This window comes from Lepisosteus oculatus, chromosome 14 (genome assembly GCF_040954835.1).
Source record: "Lepisosteus oculatus isolate fLepOcu1 chromosome 14, fLepOcu1.hap2, whole genome shotgun sequence".
Lineage (NCBI taxonomy): Eukaryota > Metazoa > Chordata > Actinopteri > Semionotiformes > Lepisosteidae > Lepisosteus > Lepisosteus oculatus.
In genome coordinates, this window is record NC_090709.1 from 46,999,091 (window position 1) to 47,016,982 (window position 17,892).

General features: G+C 45.4%; 5 non-coding genes across 5 annotated transcripts; 3 read left to right on the forward strand and 2 right to left on the reverse strand.

Annotated features, from left to right (window-relative positions):
* Window positions 1–8,412: 8,412 nt before the first annotated feature.
* On the forward strand, window positions 8,413–8,525 carry trnal-caa (transfer RNA leucine (anticodon CAA)). Its single transcript has 2 exons — window positions 8,413–8,450; window positions 8,480–8,525. It is a non-coding gene; the product is annotated as a tRNA-Leu (tRNA).
* Window positions 8,526–13,483: 4,958 nt separating this feature from the next.
* trnat-agu (transfer RNA threonine (anticodon AGU)) lies at window positions 13,484–13,557 on the forward strand. The gene has a single exon. It is a non-coding gene; the product is annotated as a tRNA-Thr (tRNA).
* A 1,021-nt stretch (window positions 13,558–14,578) lies between these two features.
* On the reverse strand, window positions 14,579–14,660 carry trnal-aag (transfer RNA leucine (anticodon AAG)). The gene has a single exon. It is a non-coding gene; the product is annotated as a tRNA-Leu (tRNA).
* A 1,678-nt stretch (window positions 14,661–16,338) lies between these two features.
* Window positions 16,339–16,412, forward strand: trnat-agu (transfer RNA threonine (anticodon AGU)). Its single transcript has one exon. It is a non-coding gene; the product is annotated as a tRNA-Thr (tRNA).
* A 1,012-nt stretch (window positions 16,413–17,424) lies between these two features.
* trnal-aag (transfer RNA leucine (anticodon AAG)) lies at window positions 17,425–17,506 on the reverse strand. The gene has a single exon. It is a non-coding gene; the product is annotated as a tRNA-Leu (tRNA).
* Between the last annotated feature and the right edge of the window lie 386 nt (window positions 17,507–17,892).

The following is a 17,892-nucleotide window of genomic DNA, read 5'->3' on the forward strand; positions in this document are numbered from 1 at the left end:
ACTCGACATCAGGATGCGCATTGAAGTGACAGCAGGAAGCTTTGCAACATGCACTGTGCAGATCCCATAGATCCCCACACTAGGAATCCCCAAACAGTGAGCGTGGCCACTGTGTTTCCACCCGGTTTTGAACCAGCGACCTTTCGCGTGTGAGGCAAACGTGAGAACCACTACACAACGGAAACGATGGGAAACCATGCACAGTGACCCAGCGCTGAGCTTCGCCAATGCTATTCAGCTGCTTCCAGTGCCTTCGTTGGAGTGCGCTGATTGACCGTGCTCACCAGAGACCAGCACGCCTGTCATGGACGGAGCAGGAAAGGCTGCGCCACATTCTACAGCCCTCTCCACGCAATCGACGCAATCGGGCTACTGAAGTGGAGAAAATCTCCTCTCCAGAAAGTGCAAATATCATCTTGGAGAGTATAAATTCTATTGCCGAAGGTCAACACTATCTACCAGAGTCACCCCTCCCACCTCCTGCAGGTTTCCGAGCTGCAGTGATGATCACTTCGGCTCACAAGCGAGAGGTCCTCGGTTGGAAACACGCGCCCCTTCTTCTTGTACGTTTTGCACATGATCGAGTGGTTTTAGTGTGGCTCCTTCGTACACGGTGCTGATCTTTTGGAAAGCAGGAGGCAAAACTGACACATTTCCATACCGGGAAATGAACCTGGCACGCCTGGGTGAAAACCAGGAATCCTAACCACTAGCCCATATGGGAGCATGCAGCCTTCTTCCGTGTGTCATGCAAGCAAACTGTAATTGCTGTTTGCACTTAGAGTGTCGAAGGGTCGATGTATACTGGGGCTCAGTTGAAATGCAACATCAGGACTTTTCCGACTCCTGTCACACGAAGAGAGCACAGCCTTTTCTGCCCTGCACGTGTGTATTGGTAACTCGCCGTGATTGTATAGTGGTCAGTACTTTGCGTTGTGGCTGCTACAACCCCGGTTCGAATCCGTGTCACGGCAGAATAGGGGTGTCTGCTTTTACTACTTGCACAAATGAAGGCAAAAAAAAGCCTATCGATGTGAACAAACGGCGGAGTACTGCCTGAGTGGATCGTTGATGAACGACAGAGGCCACTCCGACCTCTTCTCGGTTTTCTTCAATGACTTACTAAGGATCTTCTTCACATTTGCCCATGCAGGGGAAGCCAGTTACACCAAAGCAAATGCAGGAAAGTGCATTTCAAGCAGAGACCAGTGCATTTCAAGGAGGGACTTGTTTACACCGAGAGTGGTCGGAGTATGGAACAATGCGCCAAATGCTGTTGCTGTATACGATTCTTGATGAGATCTTGGGCTCACTAAGCAGGTAATGACAGGTACCGCTCGCTCCCAATGCTCGCTCGAAGACAGCCTTTTCCATCGGCCAGGGCCCCTGGCACTTTACTGTCATTCCCATTCCCTCCGTGCTAGCCTATCCCGATCCGTGGTTACCGTATATCCTGGATACCGATACAAGTGACTTGGGGGTGGGCGTGGTGCTGGCACAGGAGGGGCCAGATGGGAGCGGGTAGTTGCCTACTACAGTCGGGCTTTGAATAAGGCTGAACGGAACTACTGCGTGACCCGTCGCGAGCTTCAGGCCATACCTATTCGGGACCCGATTCCTGTTGAGGACCGACCATGCGTCCCTCACCTGGCTGCTCCACTTTAAGGAGCCGGAGGCGCAGATGGTGCGATGGATAGAGGTCCTGCAGGAGTATGACTTCACTGTTGTGCACCGTGCTGGATCTCGCCATCTCAATGCCGGCATTCTCTCGCGGCGCCCCTGTGAGGTTGCGGACTGCCACTACTGCGCCCGGTGGGAGCAGTGTGAGGGAGCCGTCTGCACAGTGACGGAGGCGAGCACCTCGGCCACAGCCCTGGAGGGGCTGCTGGGGGTGGGCATGTCAGACCTGGCACAGCAACAGGCAGCTGATCCTGACGTGGGGCCGGTGCTCCGCTGGAAGGCAGCAGGAGTGCGGCCTGTGCGAGAGGAGCTCCCCCAGCACCCAAAGTCCGTCAAGGCCCTCTGCGTCCTGTAGGAGGCCTTGGAGGTAAAGGACGGGGTGCTGCGCCGGGGGTGGCAGGTACCCTCCAGTGGCGAGATATGGTGGCAGCTGGTGGTGCCACAGTCGCTCCGCGCGGCTGTGCTCAGAGTGGTGCATGGCCAGCCGGGCATGGGGGATTTCGGCTGTAAAAAAACCCTGCAGCGTCTCCGAGGCCATTTTTATTGGGGTCTTTGCCACCGGGACGTGGGGCGGTATTGCCAAACGTGTGCGGTGTGCGTGGCGCAGAAAGGTCCCCTCGAGTGCTCTCGGGCCCCCCTCCAACAACACCAGGTGGGGGCTCCTATGGAGCGGGTGGGGGTGGATGTTTTGGGCCTGTTTCCGCGCACCGAGGCCAGAAACCACTATATCCTGGTAGCAATGGACTATTTCACGAAGTGGCCGGAGGCCTATGCCCTCCTGGACCAGAGTGCCCCCACGGTGGCCGATGCACTACTGGAGGGGATGTTTGCCAGGCTGGGGGTGCCGGAGGAGTTACACAGTGACCAGGGGCGTAACTTCAAGTCCCAGGTCTTCGCCAGAGTGTGCCAGCGCCTGGGGATCTCTAAGACTCAGACCATCCCGCTGCATCCCCAGAGCGACGGGTCTGTGGAGCGGTTTAATCGGACGCTCCCCACCCAGCTGGCCTCCCTGGTGTCCTGTCACCAACGGGACTGGGACCGCCACCTCCCCCTCGAGCTCTGGGCTTATCGGACCACAGTCCAGGAATCTACCGGGTGTACCCTGGCCTCACTCATGCTGGGCCGGGAAATGCAAACCCTGGTGGACCTGGTCTTCGGCCCGCCGCCCGGAGACGAGTCGGCACCACCAGCTGGACCGGACTACGACCGGACAGCTTAACCCGGACCCATCTGACTCAGGCGGGAGTCCGGCAGAAGCGGCACTACGACCTGCTCTGCAGGGGGCCTGCCTTCCTGCCCTGGGACTTGGTTTGGGTGTACAGCCCGCACCGCCGCAAAGGCCTCAGACCTAAGCTGGCGCCTTTGTGGGAGGGGGCCGCTGAGGTCCTCAGGGTGGTAGGCAAGGACTGCTACCAGGGGAGAGTGGTGGTTCTGCACCGAGACCGCCTGGCCCCCTACTGGGACCGGGAGGAGGAGCCCCGCGGGGAGGCTCCGGAGGAGCAGCCAGGGCCGGAGCCGACCGACAATGGGGTGACCGCGGGCCGCCGGCAACCACCGCTTCGTAACAGCTGCTCACGCAGAGTTCCACAGCCTTTAGCCTAGTATGAGTATAGCCTGAGGGGGGTGTTCGATGTCGGCGGGACGCCAGACACTTCAGGTGGGGACAGTGTAACCCCCCTGGCCCGGTGGTGAGGAGGAAGTGCACCTAGGCACTCATGGTACCGTGGAGCAGGTTGGGAGATGTAGCCGGGGAGAGTGAGGGTCAGCTCGATGACCAGCAGCTGACTCTGCATATGTGAATAGTGTTATAGTAGTTTTAGTGTCCTGTGTAGCCTTATAAGTGTATAGCCTGTTGTTAAGTAATTACCACCCTAAATATGTGAACGTGTTCCATCAGTCTCCTCATGTGTGTGTATGTCCTGTGTTTGGTTTTGTGTGGTTTCGATAAAAGAATAAAGCTGTCGCTTGGTTAACTATCACGTCGCCACTTGTCCTTTTCCTGAGGGAACCTGAAAACAGTACAGTATTATAGCATGAACCCCTGAAGATTTTCTTGATACGTTTTATGTGCTCGTTTGTATTGTATGTATTTTTGTTGTTCAAATTAAAAGTAAAAGACACAACTTTCCGGATGCGGCTGCTGTAAAAATAAAATGACATCAAGGGTGCTGTACGCAGAGGTCTGAAACCTGCTCCACAGAAGATCTTTATCCAGAGGTGTTAAAGAAGTCGAGATCTCGCCATGAGAGGGGAAGCATCTCAGAAAAAGCAGGTGCAGTCGGTTCCATGGTCATAACGCCACTAAGTCGGGCGACAAGAGCAAAACCCACCCGGCTTCCTCCGGGCAAGTAATGACCAATAATATTTCAAAATTACAGTTCGGATTTATTAGAAAACTTCACAAGCATTATTAGGTTAGGACTGTAAAATTGTTTTTTAATATCTTGGTATATTTACCTTCATTTTAATATAGATATAACCATAAATGATGTTAAGCATATTGAACTTTTGTCGTACTTTTTAAAACATTTTAGCTGAGGACACACGGCGACTATTATACCTTGTGATACATGCAAGACATCTGTAAACGAAGATGTAATTACAATAAAATTGGCAATTAACAGAAAACCACAATTTGTATAATATTATTCCTCGATATCAATGATCAATTGAAGGATTTGAAGAAACTATCAAAGAAACAGCAGCAATAGCAGATGATTTTGGTTTTGAACCCATCTTTACACCTCAATAATCCATTTGTCCTCGAAAAAAGAAAAGACAGGCATATTTTGAGTCTCATAATTATCCTCTTCTCGATCCAAAAGAAACGTTGATTGCTTCTGTACTTTTTTGGATTTTCTTACGAAGATCTCACGAAGTATTGCCAGGATCTATATTTAGCGTTCGGTAGTGATAACACTGCTGATATTGATTGAGTAGAAATCTATGATGTATTGACAGCTTTATCTGAAGCGAAAAGTCCTAGAACGCCATCTATGAAGTTTTAGGATTCATACCAAGAAATGCCTTTTGTTTCCCACCCCAACTACTGCTTTTGCATTACACATAATGTGAACATTACCAGTTTTGGTAGCTTCTGGGCACGATTTTCCTAAACTGAAACTTATTACAAAATTCTTTAAGATGAACCATGTCCAAAAATTGTACCAGTTTTGGTAGCTTCTGGGCACGATTTTCCTAAACTGAAACTTATTACAAAATTCTTTAAGATGAACCATGTCCAAAAATTGTAAATCAGGACTAATTTTAATATAAAATGAAATTACTACAGAAGAAAAGGCTTAACTGAAATATGAATAAGACTATGCAAGCCTGAAAAATAGAACAATTCAATATTTATAACTTATTTTTTTATTTTTTGAGAAATGGGCTCACACACCGGAAGACACTAACGTTTCTCTTCGTTAGAGTATGTGAATAACAGTTTAACCCCAAATGTTTGTAATTGTGATTCTGTTCAAATTAAAAAAAGCATCTATCAATAGTAAGAAATTATTAAGAAAGTAAGAAATTGTGTTATTTCATAAACTGTAAGACATGAAGACATTTACAGGTTATATCCTTTGCTTTGTCTTTTAACGCAAGCGGTCAGGATCCAAGCCCATGTTCGGACGGTTGTGTTTCTCTTGTACTCATCAAATGTCATTGTTTTGTCCGTCAGTTCTTTCTCGAGTTGTACCATGGATATTTTATACCATCAATACTTTTCATGCTCTTTTGCATTTTTCTTCACATACGGAAAAGAACTCAAGGCGTTCTTGTCACTGTGCTGCACAGTACAGGACACGCAGTGAGGAATTCGCTAACATAAGAGATACTCACATAAAGTGCTTTTACTGACCATATTACAAATCACAGGAAGTAAGGTCTTAAAACATTGGGCAGTAGTGGGATTTAAACCCACACCACTGAGAGAGTGGAGCCTAAAATCCAGCATATTAGACCATTCAGCCACACTACCTCTGGCCCCCTCTCCTTTCCTCACGTTGCTGAGTATAGGTGCCTTCATGAAATTGAGCCAGGTTTGAATCCCAGCCAATGCATCTCCAAATCTTTTCAATTGAATCTGTGATCCTGTAGCACATCCTCTGAAACCAGCAATCGAAATTGGAAACATCTTCTTCAACACTGAAAAGCTCAATTAGGACGAAGCAGTTGTACACAGGACAGCAGTACCATATGTGTTCTTGATTGATTCAGACTCGTTCTCAGTGGTTCTTGCTCACCAAAAATCTTAAAAGCTAAATGAGGCCCCATCTCACTCTCCCTTTCTGTGGTGCAGCCACTGAGAAAGTATTCATGCAGGCTGATTTAAGATGTTTTCTTTTGATAAGGGACAGCTCTTAAACGGAGATGCACTTAGCTAAGCCTAACTATCATGATCAATGGTCATCCATTGGCGCCTATCTGTCTAGGGAGTGCCGAATGGACATCTGGACTGTATTCCTAAGTGTCAGGAGTAAGTGACTCATATCTCACCTTGATCAACCAATCAGGGATTGGCAGGGCGTGGTAATACCACGTGGGTCTCCAATGCCCGCCAAACTCTCAACCAATCAGCACACATCTGTGTCTTGGTCAAAAAGGGAGCGCAAGCTCAGATCGGGGCTCTCCTTGGCCATTTCCGCGCATCCTCAGAGACAATCACGTGACAACTGCTGTTGTCTGCACTGGGACTTGGACTTTGTTCTAAGCGCGAGGCCGAGGATCCCGTACGTACTCAGAATTCTACCAACGTGAATGCTCTGCTTGATCAACGGCAGCCTACAGTTGGACCCTCGTCAACAACCTGAATAGCTTATTCAGAAGCAGCGCTGGTCCGGGAACGAACCAGCTTCTTCCCGGGCAAAAGAGTGACTTGTGAGGACTTGCGGTCACACTCTGTGCATAGATACTTTCTACTAGCCAGCCGGACTGCTGGTAGATCCCCTCGGAGCAACAACTGCCCTGCGCGCCCGTCCAACTCCGAGCTGCACCTCGACTGGTTGGCCGGTAGCCAGAGGACGCCGGGACAACGCCCATTGGACAACCGCTGGAACCGAGGCTGCAACAGAGCCTGTCAGCTGGTTTGGTGTTCGTGCCGGGAAATTCCAAATCCATACACAGTGGATAAGTAAACCCCATGTTCTACATTGCGTCTCGAGAATTCAATTGTACCTCAACACAAGTTGTTATCAATTTAATTCATGAGTATTGCATTTACTTCCGAGTTTAGAGTAACAGTGGGGAATAACACTGATTAGCGATTTGGTAACCGAACGATATATATTGACATATATTCTCTGTTGTGTATCTCTTTGTGTTTGCATCTCTTCGACATTATATACCTTGTATATTGATAACCCTCACAGTAAGGTCTGCCGCTTGTATCCAGGCAGACTGGTATATGTTTGGTGCACAATTTATATTAATCACTGTATCTCGTGTATTGAACCCATGTGTGTGCGTTGTTAGTTGTTCTGACGATTGATTTTCTAAAAGCCACAACGAATCACCTCGTGATTACTGCTGCAATGAATAATTGTCTCAGTAAACCCATCAAACCTCTGCACAGCTAAGGAAGAGTAGCTCGGAAAATACCCAACTCAACAAGCGAGCGCGTTGGTTGCTCTTGCTCTTAATGCAAGGAGCTGTTTTTTTTTTCGCATTAATTATTAACCAGAAACAGCTGCACAACTGGCCGCATTTGTGATTATGTCACTTCTCTGCTTCAGCAAGGTCAATAAAAGACTCTGAAAGTAGTAGAGAAAAACCGAATTAAAATCATATTAGCAATTCTGAGCGATATCTGCATACAGGCAATCCAAAAAGAACGTTGAAATCTTTGAATATCATCTCTCTATATATTGCGCTGCTTTTTACTTGGAGTAAAACTATTGGATTGAAGGGTTAAAATGTATTGTTGTTATTTGGAGAAATCAATGAACTCGTGATTTTATATGTTTTAAAAAACGGTCATGCGCACAGAAAAAAGACAGTGCTGATTATTTTTCTGGAGACGGAGCACTGATGACCTATCCGAGCCAATTGATAAAGCCCACCCAGTGGATACTCTAGCAGAACGTGGTAGAACGATCACCATTGTAACCGAGGCAACCACAGGAACAACATCAAGAAGCACAATCAATTCCCCATTTAAATCTTTCGTGTTAGGTATGCCATGTGAAAGCATGAAGTAAATCCTCTGATCTCTTTTGAACATGGACAAGGTATTTCTGATGGAGAGCTATGAGCAAAGATTTAATAAGCTACTCCTGCCGATGATTCAGCTTAAAGAAGTAAAAGCTTCACAAACAAAAGCAGCTCGCTACCACAGCCAATATTAAATGTACTTGGTGGCACATTACCATTTGCACTGGCTCAAAAGTGGTCTTGGCAGACGTTGTTCCCTACGTAAAGCTGAAAGCGCCAAAGAGCATTTCCATTGAGAAAAAAAATCTTTCTTGATGTTAAACATAGAGAGCCTGCCTTTTAGAAGTTCTCCCTCTAAACACCTTGTGCAGCCTCCCGACAGACTAACAAAAAGCGCCTTTTCACCAACTCAATTTATAATATGCCCCTCAAAACTCACAACCGAATAACAATCCATCCGTAAATTTGATTTCCAAGATCCATTCAAGGCAACTTGGCTCTTCGCAAGCAAATCATTTCAGGGAAGAATCTCAGTTTAGTCAACTACTGGTGCAATCAGCACACCACTTGCTCTTGCTTGTCAGGGTGGCCGAGTGGTCTAAGGCGCCAGACTCAAGGACATGTGTCTTTCCAGCTGGCTTGGGTGTTCTGGTCTCCAAATGGAGGCGTGGGTTCAAATCCCACTCCTGACAGCTTCCGTTTTTACCTCTCTTGAATTGTTCCAGTGCTAGCTGACAGTGAATGACTGAAATATAAAAGCAGCAGAAGAAAGCAAGCAACTCAGTGCAATTTGTGAGTATTCTGCACTGTTAAAATGCACAGGTTTTCATACTTTTTGGAATTCGTAGCTCAAGAAGTGACTCCTGTTTCATTTTCTATTCACCAACTCGATTTGCATTCCGCCCCTCACACCTCAAAACAGAATAACAAACGGCTTCATGTGCCACAGCATTCCCCTGTAGATTTGGTTTGCACTATGAATTAGGCGACCCCGAATGAAATATTTTAGTGTTGGCTCAAATGTGAGGAATTTCATGAACCCTCAAAAAGGAACGCTTGCAGAAAATGCCAGCAATTCAAAGCGTGTAGGCAGCATGAACAGACCAATTCTGCAATTTCTTTTATCGCGGGCGGTGCTTTCCGAGTCGATGGCTCTGCATTAGAAATGAGAAGTGCTGAACTCTAAACACGTTCTTGCCATAACTGCTACTCCTGCTGCTACTCCTTCGTCCTCGAAAAAAGAAAAGACAGGCATGTTTTGAGTCTCAAAATGATCTTCTGGATCCACAAGAAACATGTAAATTTGATTGATTCCGCAGTATTTTGGATGTACTGTACTTATAACTTCCATTGAAGAGAGATTTCATCAGTTGCATGAAATTGAAACTTTCGACTTTTTGTCTGGTATTGAAAATATGTTAAAAAAAAACCATAAACAATTTTCTTACAAACAACTCATGAATTATTGCCAGGATCTATATTTAGTGTTCGGTAGTGATAACACTGCTAATATTGATTGAGTAGAAATCTATGATGTATTGACAGCTTTATCTGAAGCAAGAAGTCCTAGAACGCCATCTATGAAGTTTTAGGATTCATACCAAGAAATGCCTTTTGTTTCCCACCCCAACTGTTGCTTTGGCATTACACATTATGTGAACATTACCAGTTTTGGTAGCTTCTGGGCACGATTTTCCTAAACTGAAACTTATTACAAAATTCTTGTAAATCAGGACTAATTTTAATATCAAATGAAATTACTACAGAAGAAAAGGCTTACTGAAATATGAATAAGACTATGCAAGCCTAAAAAGTAGAACAATTCAATTTCTATAACTTATTTTTTAATGTTTTGAGAAATTGGCTCACACCCCGGAAGACACTAACGTTTCTCTTTGTTAGAGTATGTGAATAACAGTTTAACCCCAAATATTTGTAATTGTGATTCTGTTAAAATTCAATAAATCGTCTATCAACAGTAAGAAATTATAAAGAAAGTAAAAAATTGTTTTATTACATAAACTATAAGACAATGAAGAGAGTTTACTTCGCTTTTGTTCTTTTGACTTAAGCGTTCAGGATCCGAACCCATCTGCGGACGGTTGTGTTTCTTGAATCTCTTGTAATCATCAAAAGTCGCTGTTTTGTGCTTCAGTTTTTTATCGAGTTGTACCATGGATATTTTATATGATCAATACTTTACATGCTCTTTTGCATTTTCCTTCACATACAGAAAAAGTTCAAGTTGTTCATATCACTGTGCTGCACATTTACGCTGGACCACCTGTAACAGTACAGGACACACAGTGAGGAATTCGTACAGCTTTCAGCTCAGTGCGGAGTCCAGAGGGAGGACTCGCTCGCTGAATCATCTCTCAGGAAATCCCGGGTGAGATTCAAAAGGTAAAGCTGGCTCTCTATGAACACGAGCAAAGAGTTCTCACTCAACAGAAGATTTCAATGTGAGTACAGTTATATAAAACACCTGAAGATGCCAGGGATTGAACCCCGGACCTGTGGAGCAGTAAGTGACTTGTAGCACTGACATAAGAGATACTTACATAAAGTGCTTTTACTGACCATATTACAAATCACAGGAAGTAAGGTCTTGAAACATTGGGCAGTAGTGGGATTTAAACCCATGCCCCTGAGAGAGTGGAGCCTAAAATCCAGCATATTAGACCATTCAGCCACACTACCTCTGGCCCCTTCTCCTTTCCTCTCGTTGCTGAGTATAGGTGCCTTCATGCAATTGAGCCAGGTTTGAATCCCAGCCAATGCATCTCCAAATCTTTTCAAATGAATCTGTGATCTTGTAGCACATCCTCTGAAACCAGCAATCAAAATTGGAAACGTCTTCTTCAACACTGAAAAGCTCAAATAGGATGAAGCAGTAATACACAGGACAGCAGTACCATATGTGTTCTTGATTGATTCAGACTCGTTCTCAGTGGTTCTTGCTCACCAAATAACTAAAAAGCTGAGGAAGAACGCTACGAAAAATACTAATCAAAATACAAAATAATAATCAGTATTAACCAGAAACAGCAGAAAAACTGGTCACAATTGTGATTATGTCGCTTCTCTGCTTCAGCAAGGTCAATAAAGGACTCTCTGAAAGTAGTAAAGCACTAAAGCACTGCAAAACTGAATTCAAAATCATATTAGGAATTCTGAGTGGTGCCTGCTTACATGCAATCCAATACGGATGTTGTCTTTAAATAAGAATTCTCTATGTTTCCCTGCCTTGTCCCTGGAGTGAAACTATTGGATTGAAGGAATTCTTCTGACAGGTTTACAAGGTCCCGTTGATATTTGGATAAGTCTATGAACTCGTGATTTTTATATACTTTAAATAACTGCCATACACACAGAATAAAATGACAGTACTGATGATTTTTCCTGAGATGAAGCACAGCTTATCTTTCCAAGACTGCTTATAAAGGCAAGCCAGTGGATACTCTAGCAGAACATGGACAAACGTTCAGCTTCGTAACCAACAAATTCCCAATTTAGATCTGACATGTGAGGTATGCTTTGTGATTGCTTGAAGTGAAACCCACAATCTCTTTTGGACTTAGACAAGTTATTTCTGATGGAGCGCTATGCGGAAAGACATAATCAGCTCTACCCCTGAGGATGACTCGACTTGAAAATGCAGAACATTAACGTTTCACAGATAAAAGGAGCACAACCGACATTAAAATTGAGGGCGCACTGTGATTTGCACTGACTCAAAAGTGATCTTGGTAGACAAACTTCCCTGCTGAAGGTGGAAACGATAATTTGTGTTGAGAAGAAGAAACACTTTTTTCTCCCTGCTTTGATGTTAAGCTGATAAAGTAGCTTTTAACACATTGCTCCATTTGGTGGTTGTAACACAAAAACTCCTAGCAGCAGTGGGATTCAAGCCCACACCCCAAAAGAGACTGGAGCCTTAATCCAGCGCCTTAGACCACTCGGCCACGCTACCCGCTGTGTGCTGTCTCATTGTCTCATTACTTGCCCGGAGGAAGCCGGGTGGGTTTTGCTCTTGTCGCCCGAATTAGTGGCGTTATGACAGTGGAACCGACTGCACCTGCTTTTTCTGAGATGCTTCCCCTCTCATGGCGAGATCTCGACTTCTTTAACACCTCTGGATAAAGATCTTCTGTGGAGCAGGTTTCAGACCTCTGCGTACAGCACCCTTGATGTCATTTTATTTTTACAGCAGCCGCATCCGGAAAGTTGTGTCTTTTACGTTTTATTTGAACAACAAAACTACATACAATACAAACAAGAGCACATATAACGTATCAAGAAAATCGTCAGGGGCACATGCTATAATACAATTACACTTTATGAAAAACGATTACACAAGGTAAATAAAGATAAGGTCCACACAGCTCGTTCTTACATTTCGAAAGAGTCCGTAAATACCCCTTTACGTCTATTTTGAACTGTTCAAACGTAGGACTCTTCCCAGACCATTTCACTTTATACCACATTCCTAGACGAGGATGCTTCTCCTGTTTTAGAACTATTTTGGGCAGTATGGCTTATACAACACACCCACAGTATTCTAATGGTGGACTGCAGATCTGTGCTATAGTTCAGTCGAATTCAAAGGATCCAGCAATCGTACTGGATTTGACTGGGATTCTGAAATGTCTCTTGCAAAAGTATTCGGGTTTGCTTGAATCTTTGATACAAAAAGTGATCTGATCTGAAACTACCCAGCTTACAATCTCTGAGGTAGTTGTCACTAAACTCGGACGTGATGTGGCACACATGTGCCGTGTGCCTTTACTTTTGTAAAAAACTGGTATCGGGAAAAGTTTCTTAATATTTCTTTTGATTAGCATGCAAGAAAATGTGATCATTACCTATGGAATTTCCCGCCAGCGTGGAGCTTGAATTCACAACCTTGAGACTCAGTGTTCAAGAGTCACAGAAGAGGTCAGCCTGGTCTTCAGTTTGTCAACGATAAGCTCCGGCAGTGCTCCTCTGTAAAGCAGATTGTTCGGATCGGTTATGTGGGACGGCACTTCGATACTAAGATCGTTTGCAGCACACGCATGGTTTCCCCCTTCACGCAAAAAACATAGACGAAGGAAACTCTCTTGTCTTGGGCTGCTGACTCCCGGATTTAAAGCGCTCTGGGTGCCAGCTATGTCTCTAACAAGCACACTATAAAGACAGGAATTACACTTTGCTCACGTCACGCATGGAATGGCGAGGCTACTTGTTCAATATTATCTAGTCTCACCTCATATGGTGCCGATTCCTGGTTTTCATTTAAGAAAGAGCACTGCAAACACCGTAAACAGTGCAAAACGTGTGATGAAAGAAGTCTTTTCCCCCCTTTGTCTAAAGCAGAACACAGCGGAGTCATGCCGAGGGTTGTGAGATCAAGATTTCAGTGGAGCACTTTCGTCTACGTCTTTAGCTACATGAGTTGGACATCCTCTTGTACAGGGAAAGCAGATTGAGATCCTCTGACATGAAAAGTGACAGATAAAAGCCATTTCTCATCCTTTCTCTTAGTGGTGGAACTATCGCATGTAAATGAGGCAACTTGCAAGGCGAGCAGGCTCGGTGCACACCGAATGCAGATGTCTCAGAGCAGTAGAGACGTGTCCAAGTGGCTGTCAAAGGACAGCACTTTGCCGGCGCCGTGGCTTAGTTGGCTAAAGCGCCTGTCTAGTAAACAGGAGATCCTGGGTCCGATTCCCAGCGGTGCCTTTCTTCCTGTCTTACTGTACAGAATTTATCCTTATGGGCAAATCCCATGCCTTTTAATTCAGGTGCATGCAAGTGTTCGTTTCCTTTCTGGAACAACTTGTTTTGAAAGAAATCTATACAGCTTGCGAAAGATGAAACACAAATCTTGCTTATCAGTGAAGAAGAGGTACTCCCAGCAGGCCAGCTAATACCAGCAAAGTTTTTTTTTCACCCTAACCCAGAGAATGGAGAAAAGCGAGGCGCCTGTGGCACTGCAGTGTAATCAGTTCGCGAGTTCGGCGGTTAGCTGAAAGAGTGGTAAATGGAGCTCGCCCCAGCCCGTCCTTATTCTTATTCTTTTAAAGAGGATAAAAAATTAACTTCGCCGCCATTACTACCAGCTTTAAAAGACTGCCATGGGCACAGAAAAAAAACACACTAACGATGACTTTTCTGGAACCGAAGCAGAGATTCCTTTACGAACCAACTGATAATGCTCAGCCAGTGAATACTGTTAACAGAATGTGAAAGCACGATCAACTTTGTAACTGCAACCACAGGAAAAACAGCAAGAAGCAGGCTCCATTCCCCATTTAAATCTGTCGTGCGAGGCATGCTTTTTGGCACGCATGAAGTAAATCCCACGATCGCTTTTGAACTTGGACAAAGTACTTCCAAAGGAGCGCTATGCGCAAAGATTTAACAAGCTCAACCCCCGCCGATGATTTGGTGTGAAGAAGCAGAACATTCAAGTTTCACAGACAGAAGCAGCACGCCAGCACAGCCAACATTAAAACGGAGGGCACACTACGATTTGCATTGACACAAAAGTGATCTGGGCAGACGTCGTTCCCTGCATAACGCAAAAAGTGGCAAATCGCTTTTGGGTTGAGAGGACGCAAGAAGGTTTTTGTTTTGTGCCTTGATGTCAAGCTGAGAAAGTATCTTTAAACACTTTGCTTAGTTTCTCGAGAGACTGCCAAGAAGCAGTTCCCTCCCTTTCGTCTGAAGCCAGCTGAAAGGGGGTCTCGACAGAAGCACCTGGCAGCGGTGGGATTCGAACCCACGCCCCCGAAGAGACTGGAGCCTTAATCCAGCGCCATAGACCGCTCGGCCACGCTACCCGCTGTGTGTTGTTTCTTTGTCTCATTACTTGCCCGGAGGAAGCCGGGTGGGTTTTGCTCTTGTCGCCCGACTTAGTGGCGTTATGACCGTGGAACCGACTGCACCTGCTTTTTCTGAGATGCTTCCCCTCTCATGGCGAGATCTCGACTTCTTTAACACCTCTGGATAAAGATCTTCTGTGGAGCAGGTTTCAGACCTCTGCGTACAGCACCCTTGATGTCATTTTATTTTTACAGCAGCCGCATCCGGAAAGTTGTGTCTTTTACGTTTTATTTGAACAACAAAACTACATACAATACAAACAAGAGCACATATAACGTATCAAGAAAATCGTCAGGGGCACATGCTATAATACAATTACACTTTATGAAAAACGATTACACAAGGTAAATAAAGATAAGGTCCGCACAGCTTGTTCTTACATTTCGAAAGAGCCCGTAAATACCCCTTGACGTCTATTTTGAACTGTTCAAACGTAGGACTCTTCCCAGACCATTTCACTTTATACCACATTCCTAAACGAGGATGCTTCTCCTGTTTTAGAACTATTTTGGGCGGTATGGCTTATACAGCACACCCACAGTATTCTAATGGTGGACTGCAGATCTGTGCTATAGTTCAGTCGAATTCAAAGGATCCAGCAATCGTACTGGATTTGACTGGGATTCTGAAATGTCTCTTGCAAAAGTATTCGGGTTTGCTTGAACCTTTGATACAAAAAGTGATCTGATCTGAAACTACCCAGCTTACAATCTCTGAGGTAGTTGTCACTAAACTCTGACGTGATGTGGCACACATGTGCCGTGTGCCTTTACTTTTGTAAAAAACTGGTATCGGGAAAAGTTTCTTAATATTTCTTTTGATTAGCATGCAAGAAAATGTGATCATTACCTATGGAATTTCCCGCCAGCGTGGAGCTTGAATTCACAACCTTGAGACTCAGTGTTCAAGAGTCACAGAAGAGGTCAGCCTGGTCTTCAGTTTGCCAACGATAAGCTCCGGCAGTGCTCCTCTGTAAAGCAGATTGTTCGGATCGGTTATGTGGGACGGCACTTCGATACTAAGATCGTTTGCAGCACACGCATGGTTTCCCCCATCACGCAAAAAACATAGACGAAGGAAGCTCTATTGTCTTGGGCTGCTGACTCCCGGATTTAAAGCGCTCTGGGTGCCAGCTAAGTCTCTAACAAGCACACTATAAAGACAGGAATTACACTTTGCGCACGTCACGCATGGAATGGCGAGGCTACTTGATCCAATATTATCTAGTCTCACCTCATATGGTGCCGATTCCTGGTTTTCATTTAAGAAAGAGCACTGCAAACACCGTAAACAGTGCAAAACGTGTGATGAAAGAAGTCTTTCCCCCCCTTTGTCTAAAGCAGAACACAGCGGAGTCATGCCGAGGGTTGTGAGATCAAGATTTCAGTGGAGCACTGTCGTCTACGTCTTTAGCTACATGAGTTGGACATCCTCTTGTACACGGAAAGCAGATTGAGATCCTCTGACATGAAAAGTGCCAGATAAAAGCCATTTCTCATCCTTTCTCTTAGTGGTGGAGCTATCCCATGTAAATGAGGAAACTTGCAAGGCGAGCAGGCTCGGTGCACACCGAATGCAGATGTCTCAGAGCAGTTGAGACGTGTCCATGTGGCTGTCAAAGGACAGCACTTTGCCGGCGCCGTGGCTTAGTTGGCTAAAGCGCCTGTCTAGTAAACAGGAGATCCTGGGTCCGATTCCCAGCGGTGCCTTTCTTCCTGTCTTACTGTACAGAATTTATCCTTACGGGCAAATCCCATGCCTTTTAATTCAGGGGAATGCAAGTGTTCGTTTCCTTTCTGGAACAACTTGTTTTGAAAGAAATCTATACAGCTTGAGAAAGATGAAACACAAATCTTGCTTATCAGTGAAGAAGAGGTGCTCCCAGCAGGCCAGCTAATACCAGCAAGTTTTTTTTCACCCTGACCCAGAGAATGGAGAAAAGCGAGGCGCCTGTGGCTCTGCAGTGTAATCAGTTCGGGAGTTCGGCGGTTAGCTGAAAGAGTGGTAAATGGAGCTCGCCCCAGCCCGTCCTTATTCTTTTAAAGAGGATAAAAAATTAACTTCGCCGCCACTACTACCAGCTTTAAAAGACTGCCATGGGCACGGAAAAAAACACACCACAGATGACTTTTCTGGAACCGAAGCAGAGATTCCTTTACGAACCAACTGATAAAGCTCAGCCAGTGAATACTGTTAACAGAATGTGAAAGCACGATCAACTTTGTAACTGCAACCACAGGAAAAACAGCAAGAAGCAGGCTCCATTCCCCATTTAAATCTGTCGTGCGAGGCATGCTTTTTGGCACGCATGAAGTAAATCCCACGATCGCTTTTGAACTTGGACAAAGTACTTCCAAAGGAGCGCTATGCGCAAAGATTTAACAAGCTCAACCCCCGCCGATGATTTGGTGTGAAGAAGCAGAACATTCAAGTTTCATAGACAGAAGCAGCACGCCAGCACAGCCAACATTAAAACGGAGGGCACACTACGATTTGCATTGACACAAAAGTGATCTGGGCAGACGTCGTTCCCTGCATAACGCAAAAAGTGGCAAAGCGCTTTTGGGTTGAGAGGACGCAAGAAGGTTTTTGTTTTGTGCCTTGATGTCAAGCTGAGAAAGTATCTTTAAACACTTTGCTTAGTTTCTCGAGAGACTGCCAAGAAGCAGTTCCCTCCCTTTCGTCTGAAGCCAGCTGAAAGGGGGTCTCGACAGAAGCACCTGGCAGCGGTGGGATTCGAACCCACGCCCCCGAAGAGACTGGAGCCTTAATCCAGCGCCTTAGACCGCTCGGCCACGCTACCCGCTGTGTGTTGTTTCTTTGTCTCATTACTTGCCCGGAGGAAGCCGGGTGGGTTTTGCTCTTGTCGCCCGACTTAGTGGCGTTATGACCGTGGAACCGACTGCACCTGCTTTTTCTGAGATGCTTCCCCTCTCATGGCGAGATCTCGACTTCTTTAACACCTCTGGATAAAGATCTTCTGTGGAGCAGGTTTCAGACCTCTGCGTACAGCACCCTTGATGTCATTTTATTTTTACAGCAGCCGCATCCGGAAAGTTGTGTCTTTTACGTTTTATTTGAACAACAAAACTACATACAATACAAACAAGAGCACATATAACGTATCAAGAAAATCGTCAGGGGCACATGCTATAATACAATTACACTTTATGAAAAACGATTACACAA